The following is a 15,063-nucleotide window of genomic DNA, read 5'->3' on the forward strand; positions in this document are numbered from 1 at the left end:
TCTTTAAGATTTATTTTATAAGTATTTTGCCTTCATGCATATTTACGTGCACCACATGCCTCCTGTTGCCATGGATTCCCAGCCAACTGAAGGCTAGGAGTTAACCCTGAGTCCTCTAGGGCAGCAACTAGTGCTCCTAACCACTGGAGCAATTCTCTAGCTCATGGTGTTGTTATTTTCAACCCATCCTTTGATCTGCTTGTTTACTTCATTGAACTAGAACAGAGAGAAACAGTTCAACATAGAAATCATAAGGAAGTCCATAAAAATTTATGGAACAGTTAAAAGAAGAAAAAATAAAATAATAAAATAAAATAAAAGGCTCTGCTTAACTAGCAAAAATCCCAAGTTTTCAAACAGGGTCAGGACTCTGGTTCCACTTACTAATCAGTCCTATGTCAATGACAGTTTGCATTCCATCTCACCTATGAAGTGGGCTTTTGCATGAGCTTGAAGGGTTAACATGCTAACAGGTAAAGAATTTGACACAACGTGCGCTTTCCATAAGGTTCTAATGCTCCAGGTTACCCACCATGAACCCCCTAGGCTTATGCAGACAGATACCAGCTTTGCGGTGATTCAAAGAGGTAAATTCACAAATGAATTTTAAAAAAAAATCACCCAAGTCGAATCGTATGAATTTGCCAATATTCAATTATCAATCAAAAAAAGTTTCTACATGGTTCAATGCAACTCATTGTTCAAGTTGTTTGGGTCTCCAGTGAGTCGGGCGGAGGGGCCTGCAAGGACCTCAATCTTTCATTCGCTTAACAAAGGCTAGCAACCACCCACAAGAAGCAGAGCAAACCATTTTCACAGCCGCTCCGGAGATGAGAAAGTCCACAAGAGAACAAGAGAACAACAGAGCGGGACTTTCTGAGCAAGCAGGAGCTGCAGAAAGCGCGGGCACCTTTCCTCCGCTGCTTTTACCTCCAAACTGCCGCCAGACCGAGTGCCCTCCCGCCCACGTCCTCTCCTTTTCAGGGGCCTCTCCTGGGCAGCCGGGACACAAAAGAACCGGCTGGGAGGCGGAGCGAAGCTAGGAGCCTCCAGGAGTCTCCAGTCGCTGGGGGAGGGAGTCGTCCCTGAGACCCGCCGTCCGGAGCGCCAGCGCGGCATTTCCCCTCCGAGTCCCCGGTGGGGCACCGGTTGAGGGTTGGAACTGCGCTCCCCCCACAGTCCCTCTTCGACCCGCTCTCGGAAACTCAGCCCGAGCCACAATCTTCCAGTAGCCAGGAAGCTCTGATCGGTTCACATTCCCCTTTGTTGTCCCTGGTCCCCGCATTCTGTCAAGGTATGTTAAGAGCGTCCCTGGTCTCCATCTCTAGGAAAGTCTAGGCGCCGAGCGTCACGGACTTCCAGCCCGGGTGCGTGCGCTCCGCAACGGCCGCTGGGAAGCGGTTTGCTCTTGCAGCCGCCTCTCCCTCCCGCTCGGGGCAGTAACACTGTGCACTTTAGGCAACAGACAGTAGCTGGGGGGGGGGGGGGTTCCCGCGTCCCCTGGGCCTGTCCTGGGGCTCTTCCTTACCACAGAAGAGTTCTCAAGACCAGGGCTAAATCTTTCGAAGCCCTGCCTGAAAGCGAGCCGGTAGCCTGGGAGTCCGCCTCCTCCTGCCCTCGTAGCCGGAACCAAGCGACCTCCACCCCTCCACCGGATGGAAGGAGCAGCAAAGCGGAGCCGGCCACCCACCAACGCGGGAGAAAGTTTGCACGCTCCACCTGGTCTTCCCAGACCTAAGGATCGCCCGGTGCCGGGACCCAGACCACAATGCAACCCCATAAGCTCCGGGATGGCAAACTAGGTTCCCGCCACCTGCTGCGGAGGTAGGGGGAGGAGTTGGTCGACCTCCTCCACTCCCCATCCCTGCCCTGGGTGTTCTAGAAGAGAGTGCGCTCAGCCCCGCGCCGGGTCCGGAGGTACTCACCGCTCTTTTCCAGCTCCCGCCACGGTCTCAGAGCCTCCTAGCCCCTCGACTCCAGGCTGGACTCCCTCCCCCTTATTCATGAATTATTTAAAGTCCGCCCCAGGGTTCTATAGGGGTGGTTGAATGAGATCCCGCCCCTCTGCCTGCCCCAGGTTGGCTAAGGGTGCTAGAGGCAGGGCCAGGGGATCCTAGTACTCTGAGAACCTGCTGGCGTCCTCCAGGGTACCCAGGCAAAGATCTGCGGATGGGGCTAAGGGAATTCACTGATCTTTGAGAAACAAACTTACGGGTGGCTGAACTTGAGGCCTGGTGCCAGGGTCTCCACAAGGCTCAGTAATTTAAAGATTACCAAGCCTAGGACTCTGAGCGCTCTCTGATTGGACCTTCTGAGTGGCTTGGCCACAATGCCCTAGGGACACTCGGGACATAGCATTTATTTCCCTCTGAAATCCCTGCTCAGCCCCAGATCACCCTTCTCTTATCACCTAATCCTAAATCGCTCCTTAGAAGACAGCTAGCTGTTGCCTCCACACACTCTTCCTGGCTCTTTAGACTCGGGTACTGGCGCCTAGTGCATTTTTAAAGAAAAGACAAATCCACAGTCCTGGATTCAACCAAAGAGGCTTGGGAAATAGACTTGGGGAAGAGAGTAGCATCGTTGGGCCATTTCTACCACCGAAAGATTCTCAGTGATTGTGGATGGGGTGGTTAGGTGGATGGACAGGCAGAAGAAAGAAAGGGAAGATGAGAGAAAAATGGGTATGTGGACAAATGATCTTTTAAAAGAGATTTGTGTGTATGAATGCTTGGTCTGCTTGCATGAATGTGTACCACCGTGACCATGGAAGTCAAAAGAAGGTGCTGGCACCACTGTAACTGGAGTGACAAGTGTGGGTGCAAAGAATTGAACTCAGGCCCTTTGCAAAAACAACCAAGGCTCTTAACTACTCACTCCAACAATCCTCTCAACTCAAAATCTAGCATAAACTGAAGGTAGGAAAGGGGGAGGCAAAAACTTCTTAAAGTTGAAATTGACCTTGAGAGTGCATATTGTCTAGAAATGGGAGTTCAGAAAGTCCCCTGGAAAATCACACACACACACACACACACACACACACACACACACACACACACACACACCTGAGGCAGGCAAGATGTCTAAGATGCCCAATGGGTTACCCCTTTGTAGTCTCTTGTACTCCCAGGCCCCCAGCTCTCCTGCTCAGAGGCAAAGATACCACTGAGGCTGGTGTTAGGGTAAGACTTGAGTTCTCTGAGAGCAACTGGCTGGCCGGGACCTGCCTGTTTTACCACCATAGGCACAGCTGGCCTTATCTCTCTGAAGCTTAGCTTCTGTGTCTGCATCAAACATCACGAGGCTCATTTTCATTCCTTGAAACATCCATGAAGGGTAGGCAGGGCTATGATGAGGCTCTAGGCCATGTGCTCTGAATGGATTTTTATGTAACTTTAGCTGCAAGAGCCTTCTGATATCTTATTAATGATTAACTATAATGATACAGGTTTAATAACTTACCGGAGGTCACATAGTTAGTGAAGCCCCAAATCTGAACCCCGTTCTGGCCTCCAGAACCCAGAAAATAGGTGAAAATGTCTCTGACCAGAGCCACATTGAATTGAAATGGTTGTTCATTGCTGTGTGACTTTTCCAGAGGAAGTGTGAGCAAATGGCTGTTCGCCACAAACAGGGCAATTTATTGACAATAAACCAAAGATGTGTTTCTTGCTAAATCTAGCTTGGTGAACTAAATAGATTTTGGAGGGATTATTTATAAGAATATGAGTGAGGGGCTTCTTACAGGAGTATGGATAACTCAATGGTAGCTACTTCGATGGTAATACCCATCCTATAACTGCTCATGAAAGAACTACATTGTAGCTGGGTAGCAGTGAGTTCCTTTAATCCCAGTTGTGGGAGGCAGAGGTGGAGATCTCTGAGTTTGAGGCCAACCTGGTCTACAGAATGCGTTTCAGGACAGGACTACACAGAAAAACCCTGTCTGGAACAAACAAATAAACAGAGCTACATTGCTGGAGCTCCAGTGCAGCTCCATGCACAGCTTGCAAACAGCGTCACTGAAGACTGGGGCAACTGTGTAATGCTGCCCTGGGGCCTTGTGAGTCTTACAAGTTTCTGAGCTCGGCTGAGCTTCCTGTTTCTTGGTTTTCTGAATCTTGCCAACCTCCTTCCTCCCTTCAGGAAGGGCTGGTTCAAGTCAGAGGAAATGGCTACATAATCATCTTCTTTCACATCTCTAAGGACACAGTGCTTCAACAGTTCCTTGCATTTTCATATTCTACCCTAACCCCTCTTCTGCCTGAACCACTTTATATGTTCAGCATGAACATATGAATAAATACAAAACACAAGGGTAAGATGTATCCTAGGTAGCCTTAAGCAGAAGAGATAGCTCAGCAGTTACAGCCTCCTACTGCTCCTGCAGAGAACACAATATAATTCCCAGCACCATGTGGACGGCTCACAATTACCTATAAGCCTGGCTCTGGGTCTCCACTGGCAACTGCACTCAGGTGCACATACAGACTGATATACATAATTTAAAATAGTTTTAAAATGTAATAAGGGTCATATGGCTTCATAAATGAAGCACTGGGTAAGGGGGTTATAATAGCTCAGTAGAAGAGCATGTGCTTAGCATGTCCAAGACTCAGGTGCTAGTGCCTCACAAAGAGAGAAGCCGAAGGCATGCAGACATGGTAGTATATGCCTAAAAATCCAGCACTGGGCAGACTGGGTATATTCAAGGACACCATGGGCTATAAAAGCAAGAAAGTATTATTTAGCAGTTGCCAGAATACATAAAAAATTAATATTCAATTGTCCTCTCCTCGAAGATACTCCTCATGGTTTTAGATATTTCTCTTCCAGTCACTAAAACTAGAGCAAAATGTGGTTGTGAATAATTATTCTAGTTAACACGACAATTTCTATTATGAATGAGAGTGTTCTGAAAGGAACAACAAACATCACTTTTCACACTCCCTGGCCAGTGCTGCTTTAGGGGTCTGTGAAGAGCTCAGCCTTTCCCCTCTGGTACCCTGGAGCTTGCTTTCTTACACTTATTTGGGATTTAAGAGGGAACCCAACTCTGAAATGCCTGCATCAACTATTTTGAGCCCACCCTGGGAATAAAGGATTATTGGGTCATCTGGATTTGGAAGCAGTCACGGGACAGGACCATAGAAGGCATGTTCCTCCAATGAAACAAAGCTGGAGCACATAGACAGGACTGTGACAGCGTGGAACTGCTGGAGACATTTGTGATTGATTGTAGCAAATCAAACCTTCTTAATCACTAAAATAATGATCTTTTGCATGATTCAAAAACATGGCAGCATATCTGTAAGATACAACAATTTGCGTCTCAACACTGCTCTTAAGATTAAAATTTGTGTAACACAGAGCCAGGGAGAGAGAAAAAAGAAAGTGAAAAGAGAGGGAGAAAGAGAGAGACCTGGGCAGTGAACAGCTTCAAACAAGCCAACATTTTCCTGTAAATATTTTACTGCATGATTTCCTGTTCCTCTTGCTTTTCTATGCCTTTACTTCTGGGCTGGGCTGCCAAAAATAACATTACTGGTTTAATAACCAAAAAACAATCAAACACTCCTCCTATACTTCAGGTGTGATCTGTGTCTGATCCACCAGAGGTAGAAAGCTTCTACGGGATGAAAAGAAAACAGAAGGAAAGCCAGACCAAGCAAGGGAAACAGCAGGATCTGGACTTAAAGCTGGGGAGAAGTTGGAAAACTCAGGCAGTGGTTTAACAAGGGGAATGGGTGTGGAGGACTGCTGTGTTTTGTGCTTAGGAGTCTACCTTCCAGTCAGTACTGCTTCAGATAAATCCCTGGTCCTTAGAGACAGTTATCACCTTAGACACTAGCAATATGCACTAAAACAAATGGGGCATTTAACTTTAACTGTCAATCGATTTACCTTTAATAGCCAGTGAAGACAGTGAGAGCATCAGGAAGGCAGAGTTAGGTGGTGTGAGGGCATCCCACCACGATACCTGACTATGCAAGGAAAAAGAGGCTCCAGCTAAGTGAGCAATGGCTACAGGAGGTAGGCCGGAGTCCATCACTCTCAATGTTGTCATAATCCACTCAAGGTTCAGCCAGGAGCTCAACAACCTAAAGCAGAAGGCCCACCTCTGCTGAGCAATGCGTTTCCCCATCTTGTGAAGACTTCCCAATTTGCTGAAAACTGACAAGCCTTTCATCTATTAAAAAAAATATTCAGGGGCTGGAGAGATGGCTCAGAGGATAAGAGCACTGGCTGAGTTCAATTCCCAGCAACTAAGGTAGCTCACAACCATCTATACTGAAATCTGGTACCCTCTTCTGGAGTGCAGGCATACGTGCAGGTGAAACACTGTGTACATAATAAATAAATAAATAAATAAGATCTCTCTCTCTCTCTCTCTCTCTCTCTCTCTCTCTCTCTCTCTCTCTCTATATATATATATATATATATATATATATATATATATATATATATATATATATTCACTTCAGATTCCCAGTTGCCTATATAAACGCCATTCTTCAAATGACTCTTTGAACTAGTCCAGTTCCAGCCTCTTCGTGTGTGCTTCATCAATCCATGAGGTGAGCAAGTGTTTTCACACCCACTCACCATGTATTTGCACAGGAGTCATATGTTTTATTTTATTTTGTTGTTGTTGTTTTTTGAGACAGGGTTTCTCTGTGTAGCCTTGACTGTCCTGGACTAGCTTTGTAGACCAGGCTGGCCTCGAACTCACAGTGACCAGCCTGCCTCTGCCTCCCAAGGGAGTCATGTTTTTTTTTTTTTTTTTTTTTTTCATTCCTTAAAATTTAGAATTTAAAAGCCCTAATGGGGTTTGTTTTCTCTGAGGAACCAAGTAGCAAAATTTTAAATGTTATACAATTGAGTTTTTTAAAAGCTAGACCATGCTCAGAAAAATTGAACCCCATGATCACTGCTAAACAAACCTTAGAGCTTCTAACACAGACCTGGCATTATAGCCGCTGTCTTTTTGCTGGGGCAGAACTGCCGAACACACACACCAGAGGTACAGGTCATGCTTCCTCCTAAAGCTCTCTCACAACAACCCCAGTAAGGCAATCTTTCACTCAGAGTTCTCAGCAGCTGCTGGAGACAAAGGGAAATGCAGAAGAGCTAGGAGCCAATGAGCTTCGTTTGACTAATGAGAACACAGAACGACTTTTTGTTTTTAACAAGCATGAGATATGCTTTCTGGCTTTTTTAGTTTGGTTTGGTTTGGAGTTTTTGTTTCTTTGTTTGCTTGCTTTTCATTGTTTGCAGAGCTACTGATTGAATCCAGGACCTCATCCTGTTATGCCACACCCCCAACACAAGCATGAGTTGTGTGTTGGTTGGGTTTTTGTCAACTTGACGCAAGCTAGAGTCATCTGAGGAGAAGAATGCACCCGTCACATTGGCCTGAGGCAAGCCTGGGATGCATTTTCCTTGACTGATGCTGGATGTGTACAAGCCTAGTGCACTGTGGGTGGAGTCATCCTTAGGCAGGTGGTCCTGAGAGGGGCATAAGAAAGCAAACTGAACAAGTCACAGCAAGCAAGCTAAAAAGCAGCACCCCTCCATCGCTTCCTCTTCAGTTCCTGCCTCAAGAGTTCTGCCTTGAATCCTTGCTTAGACTTTACTCCGTGATGAGCTGTTACCTGGAAGTGTAAGGTGAAACAAATCTTTCCTCCCTAAGTTGCTTTCGGTCACTTATTTATCACAGCAACAAAAAGCAAACTAAGTTCTTAAAGCAAACTGGCCCTTAACGACCAGTATTCATTCTCAGCATTTGAATAGACTGGCCTTAACCAGGTACACCAGAGAGCAGCAAAACCAGCTTGCTGGATGGAGGTATTTGTAGAAGTCATGGTTAGAATTGATGGCCTAACTAACCCTTTACAAGGACAGGGATGAAACAGAGCAATTTTTAGAATTGTTTATATTATAGATGAGGAAAAATACAGGTAAGATGAGACAAACATTTTAGATTCAAAGGGCTTCGTTTTGTTTTTTAACCCCAACACACTTAGTATTGGAGGTTGGAAAACTCATTACAGGAGAGAGCTGTTCTCTGCATGCAGGGATGTTTAATCATATCCCAAATGTCAACTCCATCAGTTATACGCAGTAGCCTCTCCCAAGTTGTGACAACCCCAATGTTTGAACCTTAGAGTTTGGTTTCTTTTCAAGTCCTGGGCCTGGAAAGATGGCTCTCCCAGAGGACTTGGATTTATTTCCCATCACTCATGGTGAGCAGCTCACAACTCCTCTAGTGCCAGCTCCAGGGGATTACCAGAGATGCCTCTGGCCTCTGCAGATACCCACACTCACGTACACACACCACTCTCAGGCAGACAAGCATACTTGTACTTTTTAAAAACAAAAATAGATCATAAGCAAAATTAGTATTGAGCTTGGGCTAAATCTTACCAGATATATACTATAAAGGTATTATATAGCAATAAAGGTACGTATATTATAAAGATAGCAATTTTGCAAATGCCAAAGATTATAATCATACTCTGAAAGATCTTTACCATATACTCAAACTGCATGACCCAGTTCTGTTTCCTGTCTAGGCCTGTTGTCAGGAGATGCGGGGAGGTCATAGCCAGCTAGCCTGGTCCATGCAGTGGTGAACAACAAGATAGAAAGAGAGAATAAACACCTGAGGTGGTCTTTCGACCCCACACAAGGGCATGTCCTCCCTCACCCCAGACACATGCTATAAAATAAAAATTTTTAAAGAGTGAGCAAAGAGGACCTTTGAAATACTCAACAGAATTCTTCCTGGACAGAATGAACTATTCTTTAGCACATTGTAGGGCTTCAGTAGATTCCAGAGGGGGGCGGGGAATGCCAACAGTGAAATGTTATGCTCTGAAGAAGACAAGTAACTGGGGCAACAGCGAAAGCATTTTGAAAGACGATGGAATATAGGGCAGGGCAGCCTGAGGCACCTGTTGCTGTCATTTATTAACCTACTGGCATTTGCCAGGCACTGAGCTGCCTATTTTCTCTTGGTTAAAGCTGAACAAATTAGAGGAGGGGTTGTTTTATTCTTGGAGAAGGAAATTGAGGCTTACAGACTCAGGTTTACTTAATAAAACCAACAGCCACCATTAGTGGAAGCCACCATTATTTTAAGCACCATACACACAATATAGATATAGATATAGATAATTTAAGTAAGTGTAATCCAAAAAAACTATACAGAAAATGGGTTGAGGAGTCATTTGATGTCATGGTCGTGCTAAGTGGTGTAGGTACTACAGCCAATAGCCTTCATGGAACTTTCAGTTTAGGATCCGTATTCATTTCTTGTGATTTTATGACAGTATTGTGACCGAAACACCTTAATTGTGGAATGAAACACTAATTGTAGAAAGAGTGACATAAAGTCGCTGTCTTACAGCCTTAAGGCCCATAGCAAGGCATCTCTTAGCTCCAGCTATTCTTTGGTTTGCAGGTAAAATGACCCCATGTGTTTTTCCCTCTGTGCACGTCTGCCTCTGTATATTTTCTCCTTTTTTGAAAGGGCTGCCCTCACTACATGATCTCTCCTAACTTGACCATCTGAAAAGACCCTATTTTAAAACTAAGATCCTGCTCATAGGCCTAAGGACATTGACATCACTTAAGGGCACACAACTCAACCAGAGCCATGTCATTTCACAGTTGGAACAACTAATGCTCCTAAGAAGTTGTCTTGCCTGACGATGACTAACTAACAAGTGGCTGAGAAGGATTTCAAATCTGACTGACCCTATGGGTCACCCCCTTAAAGCATGGTGTGCAACCAGTTGCCAAGGAGAAAAGTTTTAGGGAAAATGCTCCAGAAATTATCACCTAGTATTTAAGAACACATCAGTTCATCCACCCAACATCTACTGATGATATACAATGAGCCTGTGCTGGCCTGATGCAAGCTCTAGAGGCCCATTCACAAACAAAACGTTACTCTCTGCTTCCTTGGAGCCATTGTTCCAGACAAGAAAATACATGATAAATACCCAAACCATCAGCAATTGGTGAGATCTCTAAAAACAGATCTGGAAGAATAAAGAAAAAGTCTTGAGCATGGTGCCTGGGATGGGTCTCAGTGAGCAAGAAGTGAGGTATAAAGTAGGTGATGGAGATGGAGGAGACCACAAGGCAGAGGCCATGAGCATGAGCATGAGCTGGCTGGCCTGGCTTGAGTGTGCCTATGAGATCCAATGATATCCAGAAAACTGGCAGGCTTGCCCCACATCAATGTCAACTAACAGCTAATTCACTTCCAAATGCGATCTCTTACCTCCAGATTGGATGCTCTTAGCACAAAAACAGAGACAGAAGAGCTGAGGTCTAGGTCTAGAAGAAAAGCTTTGGCTTTTAAGAATCACTCAGACTGCACCAGGCTGGTCTTGCCTTGGGCAGTTTGAGACCCAGAGGTGATGTCACCCCGGATTGATAAGAAACTCATTGCTTGGGCCTGTTGGCTCACACATTGTAGTTGATCAATTAAGTTCTATTAAATGGCAGATAAAAACAAACTAATAACTTAAAAGAGGAATGTGGACTGAGACATAGTTCAGTTGTACAGCTCTTATCTAGTATGAACCAGCCCAAGGTTTGATCATTTCCCCCTTTATTCTCTGGATCTGTCTGAAGGCAGCCAAGTGAATGCAATGAGGCTGGAGAGCCTAGGTCTTGGAAAACTGACTGGGGTTAGAGGGTTCTAGAGACTAACCGACACAGGAGAGCAGAGTCTCGATCTGCATTAGAAAAACGTTGATGGGCGTCTCATTCTGCACACTGGTTTAATTCTCAAGATACACAGCCAGAAAAAAGTCATCCCTTGATGAACCTGAAGAGGTGGGAAAGGGACACGGGCTGCCTGTAGAGAAGCCCCCTACTTAGGAGGGATATCTCTGCAGGGATGATGCTGCACCCCGAGGCACAGTTGTCAGAGTCAGGTCAGTGAACCACGGGGCTGAGTAATGGGTTCTGGGGCGCTTTGTATGGTTCTGAAACACCCAATTATCGAAAGGCAAAATGGGAAGTGGCTGGAGTGGTCACTGAGGAATGGAGGTGCCTGCTTCCCAAGGAATTGCTTGTGGGGTATGATAGCAGTGGACAAGAAGCAACCAACCTAGAGTTACAGACCAGAAGGAGCAAGCAAGGAGATGTCTGTCCTGGAGCTGCTTTCAACTGCTTGTGTCACTACTCTTCCTCCTCCATTCCCCCTCTTCCTCTTCTTCTTTTCCCTCCTTTTGAGACAAGGTCTCCCTGTGTAGTGCTGGCTGGCAGACAACTTGCGATGATGGCCTCAAACTCACAGAACTCTGCCCAGATCTGCTTCCCAAATGATGGGATTAAAGGTGTGTGCTGCCATGCCCGCCACTTGCCAAGGAAAACGTCAAGTGCTCTCGGAGCTTAGTAAATAAACTCACCTGTCCGTGAGGGGGACGGTAGTAACGAGTAATGGACCAGCCTGGGGTGCACTCTGACTATGATACACCCAACTTCCTGTGGCCCAGTGAGCTTCCCACCCATGATGACAGCAGTAACTTGTTAGTGACGTCCACTAGGAGTGGCCTCTCCCCCTCACCACTGCAAACCTGGGTGTGTTTATGACTGTGTGACACAGAATGACTCTTCCTCAGACCCTGACTGCTCCCTCCTCCCATACTGTGTACCTGTGACTGGTTGGGGGAACCTGGACGAAATGATGCCAGAAAGATGATAAAGCTCCATGGGGTCAGCAAAGCTCTGACCCCAGACCAAGGAGCCATCTCTCTTATAGCAACCTGCCTGGCCATGTGACGGGAGGCCACCTCCTCTCCACAGCTACCGTCACGGTAGAAAACAGTCTTTCTAGCCTTCCAGTGTGCAGATGGGACCAAGCGCATCCCTAAAACTGAAACTAATTTACTGCAATTGGCTCTGAATCCAAAGATTCGGCCAACCACAGGTGGAAAATATTCATGCAAAAACATAGTGTTGCTGATGTGTGCTGTATAGTTTTCCTGTGATGGCCAAGTCTGTTCTAAACTAGCTTCCTTGCCATTGTGCCCTAAACAATACAGAAGGATGGCTATTTACATAGTATTTACATTTTATTTGGTATTTTATTTGGCTAGAGATGATTATGATACAGGAGGGAGTATGAAGATTGTATTCAATTGCTGCAGCATTCTACATAAGGGTCTGGAGGCACTGAAGATCTTGATGCTTAAGGGGGCTCCTGCTATCACTCCTCAACGGATCCCAAGGGGGAATGGCATTTTCCTTCTGCCACATTCCAAAACCAAAACCAAAGTCTCTCTAGAGAATTTGTTCTAGAATATTCTTCCCACAGTTCTTTTGCTGGAGTAGTCTGTCTTAATGAATGCCCTTAACCCTATGCCAAACAGAAGAGTTCAACCTTTTCTGTGTTCGTTATCATTTTTAGTGATTGCCCCCTTGACCCTTTCCCCACCTGGAAGAAATTCCTTGTGATGCAGCAGCTATACCAAGTCCAGGCTGGATGGCAATGGAGCCAAGTCATGGGTTTCCCATTCACCTCCTTTTGGGATCTTGCCAATGGTCACTTCCACCCAGGACTTTGACCCTTAATGTATGACCTAACCTGGTCAAAGAAATAGCCATAGTGATCCAGGTGTGAATAGTACCAGTTGCCTGTGGCCATGTCCCAGTCAGGCTACACCCACATTTGTTTCAGATCTTCCCCTCCAGCCCCCAGCCTAGGCCTGGGGCTATCTTAGTACCCTTCTGGCATATTCTAAGATTAACCAGAAATGACTTTCTTTGAGTTCTGATTGACAACCGCACACCCTTGCCAACACCTTCACTTCGCTTTCTAATCCTTCCCTATCTCACCAGTCTTAGTGTGTGGCAGAGTTAATTCAGTCACTCAGCATGTGCTTTGCCTGGTGCTCCCCTTCTGTGTCCAGTGTGAGGGTCTGGGGGGAGAGGGGAGGGCTTGAAGCAAGGTTCATACAGGTTCAAAGTCAGGTCCTTCTGTACCCAGCACTTTGAAGCAGAGTTTTGCTGTAGTTTTTTTTTTTTTTTTTTTTTAAACACTGCATTGAGTACTATTGGCCTTAATTAGTGAGCTGTTTGGTCATCTCATTAAACAGTGCACTTATACTTACAGACCCAGTGCAATAGTAGCCGAAAGAAGCATTTGTTCGTATGCACACAATCACCCGCTCAAGAAATTCTTTAGAGTTGTGCTCTGTGCTCAACTCTACTTTGCTATGAAGACACAGATCTGAGTAAAAGTGGTATCACTTTATAACACCCTCTTGCCAAAATGGAGCCACAAGATACCACAAAACATGGATCTTCAGATACCAACCAATGCCTGACAGCAGGAGCTTTGTCAAACCAATACTGCACAGAAGTCACCTCAACCTTTCATACAATTTCCTCTATAAAGAGGTCCACCCAGCAATTGCCTGCTCAACTCAGTAATCTTCATCTTACCTTTAAACACCTTTGTCTCACTTGGCCACCTTGGGCACACACCCATAATGCACTATGACACATATGGTCCATTGGAATGTCCCGAGGTTTCTGATGGGACTATTTTTTTAATCATTAGAGAGCCTCTCATTTGGTGGTCTAGGTTGATACATCCGGTCTAGCCTAGACATATGGCACTGTGTGGTAGGAGAAACAGCTAACTGCTGGTGTGGCTTTCAGAGGCACCACAGTGGGTGAGTGCAAGGTGACAGGAGTAGCTGGCTCTGCCACCCCACCTGTGGAGCAGAACAGGTTTCCTGAGCACTGTACTTAGTGGCTCAGGCCAACAATCTCAACTACTAACAAGGCTGAGGCATAAAAGGATCACAAGTTCAAGGCCTGATCAGGGTACAGGATGAGTTCAAGGCCAGCTTGAACAACTCAGTAGAAATTCTGTCTCAAAACAAGATGCAAAATGAGAAGACTGGGGGCAAGCAGATACAAGAGCACTTTTGCCTTCTGTATATAAGGCCTGTGATGGTTTAAATGAATATAGTCCCCATAGGCTCATAGGGGGTAGCATCATTTGAAAAGATTAGGATTTGTGGCCTTGTTGGAGGAAATAAGTCACTAGAGGGTAGGCCTTCTCTCTCTGTCTCTCTCTCTCTCTCTCTCTCTGTCTCTCTCTCTCTCTCTCTCTCTCTCTCTCTCTCTCTCTCTCTCTCTCTCTCTCTCTCTCTCTCTCTCTCTCTCTCTCTCTCTCTCTCTCTCTCCTTGCTGCAGAAATATGGGCTCTCTCTCTAACAGCATCTCTGTCTATGTACCGGCATGCTTCCCACCATGATGGCAATGAGCTAACCCTCTCCTTAACTGTAGGCTAGCCCCAAGTAAATGTCTTCCTTTATAAGAGTTGCAATGGTCATGGTGTCTCTTCACAGAAATAGAAACCCCAACTAAGACAAAGCTTTTGTTTCAGTTCATGCCATGGGGGTAGGAGGGGTGGGGGGGGAGGGGAGGGATTTGGGGAGGCTAGGGAAGGGGGGAGTGGGGAGAGAAAGGAGTCATGTGGCTGTTTGGTTAGAGACAGAGGATGACTGTACAGCCATGCACTGAGACACAATGCAGCAGAATAAAATAAGTTGTGAGGGTAACCCAGAGCTGTAGGGTGGAAGACTCTATCTCTAGGGAGGTTTATCTTCCAAGCCAAAAGAATCAGGACCCATCCAAGGTAACGAGGGAACTGTGGCAGTACTGGTTTGACCTCAGTGTTATGGTGATCCTTTCAGAAGGAGGCCAAGGAGGAAGAAAGCGATGTGAGGAATGAGAGACCAGGAGGGAGTCCCTGGAGCTGTTTCACAAAAGCTGATGCATCCTAAGAGGAGCCTGCAATGATGCTGAACAAACCTCTCCTGTAATTCTCCCCTCTTGACCACCAGCAAGGAAAAAGAAGTACCACACATGGCCAACGTCTCTACTCTTAACAGCGTCACCCTACAAGTTAGTGTGGTTAACCTTAGATTACCTGTCCCTCATAGGATGGGTTAATCTTGATTGTCAACTCCGTTAGATTTAGAATCACCATGGAAATGAACCTGGATGTCTGTAAGGAAGTTC

This window comes from Acomys russatus, chromosome 22 (genome assembly GCF_903995435.1).
Source record: "Acomys russatus chromosome 22, mAcoRus1.1, whole genome shotgun sequence".
In the NCBI taxonomy this organism is placed as follows: Eukaryota; Metazoa; Chordata; class Mammalia; order Rodentia; family Muridae; genus Acomys; species Acomys russatus.